Source organism: Calypte anna, chromosome 2 (genome assembly GCF_003957555.1).
Source record: "Calypte anna isolate BGI_N300 chromosome 2, bCalAnn1_v1.p, whole genome shotgun sequence".
NCBI lineage: Eukaryota > Metazoa > Chordata > Aves > Apodiformes > Trochilidae > Calypte > Calypte anna.
In genome coordinates, this window is record NC_044245.1 from 23,574,402 (window position 1) to 23,586,703 (window position 12,302).

A 12,302-nucleotide genomic window follows, 5' to 3' on the forward strand; every position below is an offset into this window, starting at 1 on the left:
TTTTAGTCAGTTCAAAAATGTTAGTACAGCACTGTCTAGAATGGGCCATAGGTACCTTGTCTCTATGTTCATAAAGGGCAGTCTTTCAGGGAACAGGTTGCTCTGATCTTGGACAATTTAACTATTGCATTCCATGTGGACTGTGCCTCTACCATGATTTACTGGCATCACCTATTAAGAAAAACAAATATGCTCAGTCTCTGCAGCCTTAAAACAGCTGTTTAGCACCTATTTGTGATCAGTTCAGACATGACCTCCCACTGTGCAATGTAATGAACCCAAGTCATTGTGGTAAGACAGATCATCTTTTTAATTACCTCTGTTACTGGGCTCCCAGAGCATGAGAAATATAAGAAGCTTAGCAAATACTGAAACATCTACAAATAGGACTAAGTCCAAAGATGACCCCAGATCACTGTCTCAAGCATACTGAAAGCTAAAACACCGAATTAACTAAAGCAACAAGTATTTCTGTTTTCAGCAGTGTCCCACAAAATGTATAAAACTCTGGTAGGATACTGAGGTCACCCTCACCTCTAGAGTTAACAACATGTTTATCATTTCTATATTCTGCCACAGAGGAAAGAGCAGGATATTTCTGTTGAGAAAAGTTTCTTTGTAAGGAAACTTCTGAAGGTTCATACAGACTACAAATTATAATGCAATTAACACTTTGGGAGCTTTGTGTCAAGTCTTATCTTCCTTTTGGTTCCAATTCCATAATTTTTTTTCAGTGAAAGACACAATGGCTGACCTAGACCAAAAGGGTCTGTAAGGTCTTTCTAATTCTTCTTATTTCAACATCTCCTTATTCTGTATATAATTCTTGAAAAAAACAGCCAACAGGCAACTTACATTTCATGTGACTTGAGTAATTAGCTTTAGCTCATCTGTTCTGTAAGACTTGGAGATATTTGCTGCAACACCACCTTTTACCATTAAGTAACAATGTGGTTTTCTTTATTTCAAAGTGGCATATATTGAATCACCTCAGTGGTATTCAGTCAAAAGAAAAAAAAATCTCTATTTTTATTGACAACTTCTATATAGGTTTTATGTAGAAGGACCCTCAAATTTCCAACATTCTGCTATTAAAGGTCTTGAACACATCAAGCCGTTTGGGAGCACTTACAATCTTGTAAGAATTTCTGTCTTGCTAGCCCTTATGCCACAGTTCTCCTCAGTGAGTATTTGGTTACTTTTCTTTTACCTTAGTAGGAAACACCTCTATCAAATAGTACATGAAGGTGACAAAAATTTGGCTAATGATCTTCCATTACAACCTCAGAAAAAAAAATTGCTACAACCAACACTTTCAAGCTGTCTTCTATGAGAAGGGAATTTTTTTTAAAGTCTATAATATTTAGATGAAATATAGCACTTTTGTGGGTTTTGTTGGCTTTTTCTCTGAATTACCTGAGTCCAGTTGTTTTCTTCAAATACCTTTGCTTCATGATAGAAAATTATTTTCCTCCTGAAATGTATTATCAGGAGGAAAGGAATCTTGCCATTTACCAGCTCTGACTAGCTGATTTTGGCCTTTCTGGCTGTAACATAGGCAAATTATTCTGCATAAAGAGAATTTTTATTGTTTTTTAATCCTTAATCATGATTTTGAGACAACGTGGGCTTAACAATCTAGGCCTTTATAGGTCATGATTTATGACACAGTTTCCTTAACAACCATACCATTCTTACTCTGTCACCACTTTATCCCATATCACAGTATTTTTACCTTGGGTGTGCCAGCAACATATTGTTCCAGTCTTAAAAATAGCTGTCTTCTCAGTAATATTATAGAGTTTACACCTGTGCTGTCTATAGCCACGTAGTGTACTGAGAAGAGTAGGATCCTTTTAGGAACAATTTATTCCTCCGAGGAGGTGTATTTTTTCCACTGAGAAACTTTTACAACAATAGACTTTATACTTTTACAACAAAAGAAGACAAAGCAGCTTGGACCTAGCATCCACCATTTACTGCATCTGATAGAAACCAATAAAACTTTACTAGAAAGAAGAACTAAAAAGCTTTGCTAGTAAGATTCCTATCAATTTTGCGGAGATAGATAAGAATCAAGAATGCAAACACTAAAAAAACAATATTCTGCTTTTCTGAAGATACACAAAGAAACATACCTTATCCAGGAAGTATTTTTCTTAAAAAAGCTGCATGATGCCAAAACAACCAATGTTTCTTGCATTCATTTCACATAGGATTCCAAAGTTTTTTATGTTCACTATGAAACTACCACTGATGGTCGTGCTGACAAGATATTTTCCTGTAACTTATGAATTTCACCTAAAAGATACTACAATAAAAGAATAATTTTGCTTGGAAGAGATCATCTTATTTAATCTCCTGCTTATAGCATGCTAATTTCAAAGTTATGACAAGTTGTGAGAGGCCTTGCTCTCACAAGGCCTCGGTGAGGCCTTCAGTATTTGACGGAATATATGAAATATATATACTGAAAATACTGAAAATCTGCAAGGGTGATAGTACCCCAGACTCTCTGAGCAGCCTGTTGCCATGCTCAGCCACTCTCATTCTTCATATTCTTCTACTAGTTAGGTTCCCCACCATTCTGCCTTTACTTTTCCAGGATAAACAAATGCAATTCTGTTGCCATCTCATCATTTGTCAGGTGCTCCAGCTCCCTAAACATCTCAGTGGTCCTACAAGGAACTCTCCATTTTATCAATGTCTTGGCTTCATTCACAGACTGCTTCAAAACACATTCATATTACCAGGATGGCTTGAAGCATTCAAATGACAAAAAGAGGCAGGATATATGAGCATCTACAGAGATACGTATTTTTACTTTGTAGTCAAAAGCATATAATCAGTGATCTTTTCTTACCAAGAAAGGTCATGACTGCTTTGAAGTGTGCTATGGACTTCATATTTCATATATACAGCAATTAGCTGGAATGTAATATCACATAAATTATTTTCCAAACAATTCCATACTCTGATCTACTGCTAACCTTCAAACACAGCAAGCTTTAGCCTTTCTAGCAGCCAATGATCAGTCATTTTTTTTGCCATTTAAGAGCTACTGTTGCTATATTTTGCTGTCATAAAATTTCTGGTTACATACACAAACAATAAGGAAGTTAGGATTTTTTGTTTTGCCCTCTTTATTACTTAAATAGGAAGAAAATGTATTTTCCTGAATGGAAATATGCTATACAAACTTGTCATTATTTGTAATATATCATTTAATCAAATTATACTTTCTAAAAACAAAGCCATCTTTCAAACATATTTCCAATTATTGTTCTAATTATATATTATATTAATTCTCTCTCATTGATAAAAAGCAAGTAAATGCTGTTCTACTCTGGTGTGTTTCATTTCAGTTTTTACTCCCTGTAAATGTGTTACAGTTCTTCTGTTGGCAGTCAGAGAAATTATATAAAAGCAGCATTTACTGCCGTTACTCTCAGAGCCAAGGAATACATGCACAGCTTGACATTTTGGAGTCTCTGTTTTCAACCACTGATCTACAGTAGTTATTAGAGCTCTTATTATTTTACACTGTCTTAAAAGTGCAGCTTATGCTAACATTTCTTGGTAACTTCCATGTGTTCATCATAAAGAAAAAAAACGACATTGCACAAAATAACTGAATAGACAAAAAGTCGAAATGGACAAAAAGTCTTCATGTAGTCCCTGTAGGTCTTTAGGATCTCTGCTTTTTAAGCCACTAGAAAATAACAGCAAGAGAAATAGAAGTGATCTCTTTAAACTACTGGAGGGTCTTCCTAACTGAAATATGCACCAAGTCCAAATATAGCTTACCTTAGGTTTTAAAAACAGGTAATTCTATTTGTTCCTGAGGGATGGGCATCCTTTTTCTCTTATATCACCTGTCTCTTCAAATAGTGACAGCTACACAGTAAAAAATCCTATTTTTTGCACTCTAATTTCCTGCTGTAAAGAAGGGCCAACCTTCTAATCCTAACAGCTTTTGAACCAAAGTTAAGGCAAAAATGAATCTAAAGTTCTTGCTCAAAGACAAATGCAACCCGCCACAAACTTTTTTACAGGAGTCAGTCAACCCTTCTAAGCACCCTCCCTGCCCCAGGCATTCCTAACAAGGGGAAATAGTAAGAAAAACAGAACTGTGGAAGAAAGCTAGCAAAGAACAATTCCTTTCTTGTTAACTAGAAGTTAAAATTACAACATTGAAGACAAATATTCAATAACAAAAGTAAATTGAAAAACCTGAATATAGACAAGTTACTGGATTAGATTTTGTCTAGATTTTTGACCAAAGAGAGGTGGTTTTAAACTACATACTGTAGACTAAAAAGGAGACAAAGCAATAGAAACCTACTCTTACCAACACTAAGCAATAAGATCATTTGAGTGATCAGAAGACAGGTGTATATATGTATATATTTGAAGATCCTGTAGTTTAGCAGTAAAGAAAAAAATCCATCTCAAATACAAAAATACCTTTTTTAATATTTCAGAGCATATTCCTTTTTTGTTTGTGACAGGGAGTTTCTTAACTTATTCAACAAACTAGTCTGATGTCCCACAAAGACTTCTGTAGCATTTAATGAAACTGCCCCCAGGACACTGGGGTAACAGACCAACCTTTTTTACACTTCTTTCTGTCCATTTATTACACTCAGTGCCATCACTAATTCCATTCAAATCCTCAGCAGCAGTGCACCAATACTTTTCTAGAGGTCCACTACCTTCACATACACATCAGAAATGTATCTTTGCCACTGCAGAGCACTCCTGTTCTAATGTTAGAATATTTGCTTACAGCTGCTTATTAGGAGAAAAACAAATATAAAACTTTTTCAAAGTAATAGAAAGGCTTCCTTTAAATTTTTTTTTAAATTACAAAATCTGATCAAGGAATTCTCACACAATATGTTCTCTATTCATGAGTAATTGCTACAGCTGATAAATCAATGTATCATGCTTTTTGTTTAGCTTCAAATCTCCTTTAAAAAGAGCAAAATTGCCATTTCTATAAATTTCAGCTAAAATCAAACTTTTCCGCTTCTTGATCCAGCTGCTTAATGCACCTGTATAAAGAATGTAAGAGTCTGTTATACACTTAATGTAGATTTTTGACTGTATGAGATGAACTATTTTGTCATTGAAGTTTCTTAATGAAAGAAAAATGAAAGTTTCTTAATCAAAGAAAGAAAAAGAACTTGCAGAGAGTTGGAATATATCTATCCACATCACTTTCAAAGCGATCAAGGGAAAGCAGTTTCTCCTTGATACCTGCAAGATTTCTCTGTGTGGTCATCAGATAAATTTAAAGTATCAACCACATAACCAGGAAGAAAAGTCAACAGTTCTCAGTTGTTCTCTTTGAAATATCTCTAGACAAACTTAATTCTAGCTGTCACTTCCTGCTCCATGGGACGAAAAGACATTTCTAGAAATGGTTTTCTTTGAAAAGCCATTTGGTTTTCACTGTGTCCAGGTGACCTCATGAAGAAGGTATGTCACCTACCAGTTCTAGTTTGCCTGAAAATATTTCTGGTGCTCTATTCAGCTTGTCACAAAGTTTTTAGGCAAAAACCAATATTCTTTTTTGTCTACAGTGCTGTTACTACCAGAATGTAGAAAAGATTCTAGGAGTTTCCAGAATCTTTTTAATTTTCTCATCACCCATGATAATATTTTTCTCAATGTCTTTCAAGAAACTCACAAGATGACCCATGGTTAATGTTAAAAGATAGTGGTAATGAGTGGTTTCATAGATCCTCTGGTCTTCAGGAATTGCTACAGCCCCTGCTAAAACCCTACAGACCCTCCTAATACTCTCAATAGCTGCTGTGTTGCCATTTTGGTATTCACTCTACTGCATGCCAGGTTGCTCTTCATGTGACTCTGCACCACCACTACTCTCTTCTACTCTTTCTGAAGCAAAAAAAGGCATTAGTCTGAATAGCAAGCACCTTAAAAATCTAAAAGCTAGGAATCATTCATGTTAGAGAGGCAATGTGTTCTTCACAGGTATCAAACATCTGACTGCCATGGGGCTCAGAAGCTGTATGTACCCTCAATATACCCATTTTTCATAGATCTTCAGCTGGAGGTGAGGACAAGAAAAAACATACAACACAGCCACATTGAATGAAGAGCAAAGAATGTACACAGGATTTCTTTAATGTTATTTACAGGTTTAAAAAGATTTAAAAACTCTAACCAAAATAAGGCATGCAAATATTTAAAGCAAATGGCTGAAAACAATCCTACAAGTTAGCAGTAATGCAAACTGTTAAAAAGTTAATGTACACTTCAAACTCAAAAGTACAATAAATGTATGTTTGATGTCATCTTAGAGGCAAATTAGCTTACATAAAAATTTCAGAGCATCATTTGTAAGAAATATAAAATAGAATTGCTGGCCCTCAGAGAAGGAATCACTAATAGGAACTGCACATGTTGAACCTTAGAGCCTCAGAATACTCAGCTTCATGCAGACAGCCCTGAGAACCAGTATGAACTATAGCAACTAAAATGTTGTCCAGAATTTCCCATAAATATTTTTCCCCCAACACTCCCCATCTATGCCTTATATGTATATGCTCCCTATCTATATGTATATATACACACTTCAAGTTCAAGGAGTCCTGGAAGAATGGTATCTGGCTGCTTTTCTACAGCATCCTCATACCCAAACAGTTCTTGTCAGTAAAACTGGCATATCACAGCATCTGAATCTGGTTCACAATACCTTTTTCATGGGTACAAAGAAATTATATAGTTTATTTTGTAAAGATTAACTATTTTACACTATCTTCTTATGGCAATAACTAAAAATTTCCTGAGCTATAAAAAGCAGACCTTTTCAGAGTTCCTTTTTGTTGTTTTGAAGCATTTTTACTGTAAAATTTACTATTAGAGTTTCAGCTAATGTGTCATTTCTTGGGCTTTTAAATAAACCTGGTTGTTTAAAAATCACAGATTTTTTTAATTTCCCAGCATGGTCAAACAACTCAGGAAACAACGTCACTCTCCTAGTGCCAAAAACCAGGTTGGAAGCCCTAAATATCAGCACACTCTCTCAGCCAGTGATGCATGCAGCCTGTTGAAGTGAATAAAACCTTTGTTCTATTCACTGAAACTGGGATTTTTCATGCTTTTTAAAGAACTCTACAAATCCTAGCTGCTGAGTATGATCAGAAAGTAAGTTTCAAAAAATAAAAATTACCAAAAGCCACAAAGTATGTTTCAGAATAGGAGAATGTGATTCAGACCTTTCAGGATTAATTGCTGGCAAGATTCATGTGTTTTTAAAAAAATCGGTTTTTTACTTTGAAAAAAACCCATCATCTAAAATTTGGTTCCTTATTTTGAAATAAGTAACAGCAAATATGCAAATTCTGAGCAGCAAAATAGACAGTGCTTTAAGTAACACCAGTAGACACATTAAAGCCACTTCTTTCCACAGATGTAATATCAACAATTAATGAAAGACTAGTTCAAAATCTACACACCCCAGGACAATAATCTACATGTAGCTATCTTTATCTGATTATAGTTACTGGAGATCAAGCCTGGCTCCAATCCAGGTGAATAATCCTATAAGTGTTTAGAGTAAGCTGATTCACTCTCCAGTCTTGGTTCACTATATTGAAAGTAACTCATATCATGAAACAGGGAGAGCAGTGGGTCTGGAATTCTGCATTCTTACCAAAGCAATAGCTGAGGACACCTGTAAAAAGAACAAGACTTCTTTTATTTTTCCCAGAAGTCTTTTCTTTCCAAGTGGTATCAAGCTGGTTTCAACTCAAACAGCTATAAGTAATACTCCTGACATTGAATCTTCACCTTATTAAGCTAAGTGAATTCAGACTAAAAAGCCTTAACAGCCCAGTGATAAACCCTTCAGTGAATGGAAACAACCTGTTAATTTTCTTCAAGTGGAAGACTCATACATACATCAATCCTTATCTATCTATCTACTACTAAAGATAAGAAAAAACTAATTCATGATACCCAGACCACACTACGTAGATTTCTGATGAAAGCCACCATAGGCAGTCAGGTCTACTCATGTTAGAAACTTCTCAGCTTGATTCAATGAAGTTCCCCATCAATCCACTGCCAGTATTTATAGAGCTAAACTTGTGGCATTGCATGAATACAAAGTGCCAATATCACCTCCAGCTATACAGCAACTGAACAGCCTGTGAGGAGCCATTTCAGACCATAGACATTGACACTTCCTGAAACATACAATTAAGAATGTGAGGTTATGCAATAAGAGTCTGCTCCTTTAGCAAATATAAATCAAGTTCTGGCACTATTTTTTTCTGTCCTTTCACCCCCAAAGACCTGCACACAAGTTTGGTAGTTAACTGATACTGCTTTGTTTTCTATACCAGGAACTTTTCTTTCCATCTAGACAGCAATCCATGTTCACGACAAGCTATCTAAACATCATCCTTATGTCTTGCAGCTTATGCCTCCAAACACCAAGTAAAATGACTGGAAAAGTACTCAAGGACCTTTCACTAGGACCAGTGAAAGAAGAAGTGTCCTGAATGACACTATGTACCTGCCTATCTCCTACCCTAAAGCAAGCTTCTGTGATTCTCTGACTTTATCTGAGTCAGTCTGGTAAGTGCTTTATTTGCTTACACTGAGCTATATTTCAAACACAGAGGAAAATAAATCAGATTGGCTCTGTGTGGGTACAGATCAATCATTGCCAGCACCACTCTGACAGAGCAAGTCACAGCATCTGGGTCATGCTGTGGCGTGGGGCTTTTCACCAGAGAGGGTAGTGACAGGTTAAAGGCTTTAAACTGAAAGAGAGTGGTTTTAGGTTAGATATTAGGAAAAAAATCTTCACCATTTTGGTAGTAAGATACTGGAATAGGTTGCTTAGGGAGGTTGTTGATGCCCCCTCCCTGGAAGTGTTTAAGGGCAAGTTGGATGAAGCCTTGTGCATCCTGATGTAGTGGGAGATGTGCATAATGTAGAGGGGCTGGATTTTTATCATTATTTAGGTCCCTTTCAACCCTAAACATTCTATGATTCTGTGGTCATCCTCACTTTTGTCATGAGAATTTACAACTGGTTCATATCAACAGAGGAGGGAAGCTATAACACAAAGCATAGAATTAAAAGGGTAAATACTTATTCACGTGCATGAGGTATACCAGCCAAATTGGGGCACCCTGAATGTGGATTCATATAGGTAGGTCTCTTACACCCTTCTCTTACACCTCTTTACAACACCCACCATACTGATTACTAATCATACTAAAGCTTTGTGAAGCAACAACATATTTTTCAGCATTCTTGCTGCTTGTCTATCAATCCAGACATCCCTGCAGTCAGTCTTCCTATAGTTACTTCTCTATGGCACCAGACAACGTTGAGAGGGTTTCAAAGATATGTCAGAGGGGCCAGGATGCTGGTTTTACCTTGGCTGTCCGGGCGTGGTTTTTATCCTTCATGGACAGCTCTAAGCTTCTGAGCAGCAAAATCCTTATTTCCAGAGCCAGGGTGTCCTTCAGTTTCTTTTGCTTATGCATGAACAATACCAAAGTGTACAGTAAAATTCCACTACTTCTTTACGTTAAAGTGTATAATATATATACTAATAAAGTCAATACACTTTCTTACTATAAAAAATGATGCAGTCTTCAGGGAAGTAAATTTTCATAACACTTCCCTGAGGTGTTGGGGCCGCAAGCAGATATTGGTAGGACACATGGGCTTGCTCTACTGTCCTTGTTACAGAGGCAAAAATAAAGGATTCTCTAGTTTCTCCTTTTTCCTTGAGCTAACACAGAAAATGCACCCCATTTGTAATCACTTTCAAAGTGTCAAACTGTCTTGCAGAAACTTGCAGCTTTACCTGAGCCTGTATGACCTGTTTTCACTGACTTCGAGCTACATGCACCAACCATGAGGCCGGATTTTCACCTTGATTTTTACAGCCTCTAAACCTACAATAAAACGTGTCTGCCCGATAGCCCCGGAGCAAGAAGCTGGCTGGGGGAAGCAGCACTCCCAGCGCCATGGCTGGGAGGGTGACAGCCGGGAACCGCCATTACGTAGCGCTGGCTTTGTTCCCGGAGCTGCCACCCTGCAGACACCTTCCCCTCAGCGTTTTGTTTGTAATTGAACCATTTGCCAGGAGATGGCAGCATAAGGTAAAATATCCCCGAACTTTGGTCCCATCTCCCACCCGGCAGAGTGGTGTCACCAGCGTGGCAACACGGGCTTCCTGGGAAGCCTTTTTGTGGTTAAGATCTCGGTGTAGAGAGGAAGCAAGCGGTGGGCTTCAAACCCCTCGTGGTTAACTCACTTCTTTTTTAAACGGACCGGTTCGTAGCAGCAAGTAGAAAACAGTTTGTCTAAAGAGCCTGGTCAGGTTTGGTGACAACAAAAGCTGCAGTCACACCGAGAAAGAGCAAGCCAGGAACGCAGGCCAAGCAGCAGGCCTGGCAGCAGCCATTCCTGCCTTCATTCCACTGCAAACAAGAAAAAAAGAAAGAAAAATCTTTCAGCAGATAAACAATCAGATCTGCTGTAAAGCCTCCACAGTTATAGCTGTGTTGTACACTTGGCTCTGATGCCAAGGGTTTTTGTGGCTAAAGCTCTACATGTATTTTATACAAAGAACTAATTTTTGGTAGAATTAACCTTCTGTGCGTATCTCACATATCAAATCCCAATTTGATTCTTCAGCATCAATTAATTAGTTGTATTATTTGCAAGCTAACTTAAATTACCTTCTTTGATATATTATGCCTGCAGAATAAATTATTAATCTCACAAAACTTCTTAGCTAAAGAGCCTTGCCTCTTCCTAGCTACAGTATTTACACCAAAGTAGCAACTAAATATCACAGTACTTGTCTTAATTAATTAAATTATAACAAACAGATACAAATATGGGGGAAAAAAAAAAAAAAAAAAAAAAAAAAAAAGTAGAGCTTATAATTTGTCAAACTACAAGATGTAAAACTCCAGGATTCAGAAAACAAAGACAAATCTCCAGGAGGTATATATCAGGAGAGCTTGCTTACATTTGTGTATGAGTTATGTTATTGTCTTTTCAGAAGAAAAATGTTTGTTTGCAAACAAAAATATTTTCCTGTGTTGGACTTGACTGTGTGTGACTGATTAACAAGACCACTTTTATGCATTAAGTGAATGCCTGGATCACATTTTGATGACAAAAAACAGTCCTGTGGTGAGACACCAATTACGAAGGTTAATGTATGTTTGTCTAACTTCTCGGAATTAAAAATGGCAGTTTTTTGGTAACTGCTTCCCCTTCTGTTGGGACATTTTATTTTCATCCTCAATGCCCATGCTATTTCATAGGCTTTGCTACCTTTTTTTCATTAAAAAATATAAGAGAATAGAAACTTGAGATGTTGCACGGGAGCTTGATTATATATATACTCATCAGTGGCTCCACTTAATACACACTCCTCTAGTGATTACCAAAAGGAAAAAAAAGCACAGTGCAAGGTGATGCTCAGTGCAGCTTGCAGAGCAGATGGCAGGGAACAGGGCTGGCAGAGAAGACTGTGACAGAGGTAAGATAGCCATGAAGTCAACCTCATATTCTGTGTGCAAGCTCACACTGTGGTGAAGGCAAATCATTTTGGTTTATAATCACAATAGCAGGTAAACACTGAGGCTCTGCCTTTTAATCGACCATAGAACTCACACTACATTCAGCAAGAGCAGATGCATGTCCCAGTCAAATAAATTGCTCTGCATGGTCACCATTCCAAAGGAGGCATTTCATTTTCACACTTGACCCATTTAATGTTCATTTTAATAGAATGTGTTATCCGCTTGTGTAGGGTTTGTACTACAGATATAGTGTTAGAGCAGAACTACTGGGCATATGTATCAGAACTACTTCTTTACTGTGTTATGTTGACCAAGTACAGACAGTTACAATTAAAAACATTTGTAGCTCTCTTAAGACACATGAAGTGGCATGGGAGTTGTCTTCATGCTAGATAAACATCTGACTGATGTCAGATAATACTTTGATGTTACAAGCTGGTTCAAATAATCTTTAGGATTGTATATGTTCATATAGGCACTTTCCATTCACATGTATATTTTTGTTGAAGGGTATGATACTTGAGTTGGATAGTCTCATTATTAAATGGTATTTCTGATATTTATGCTATATGAGAACAAAAAATATCTAAGCCTTTTAGCTGTTGGAAGTGGTAGTATCAGTTTAGGCTTGCGGTATTTCATAATTTTTACATCTTATTTGCACGTGGTTTACCAGCAGCATGTTATGATCTGATAGCC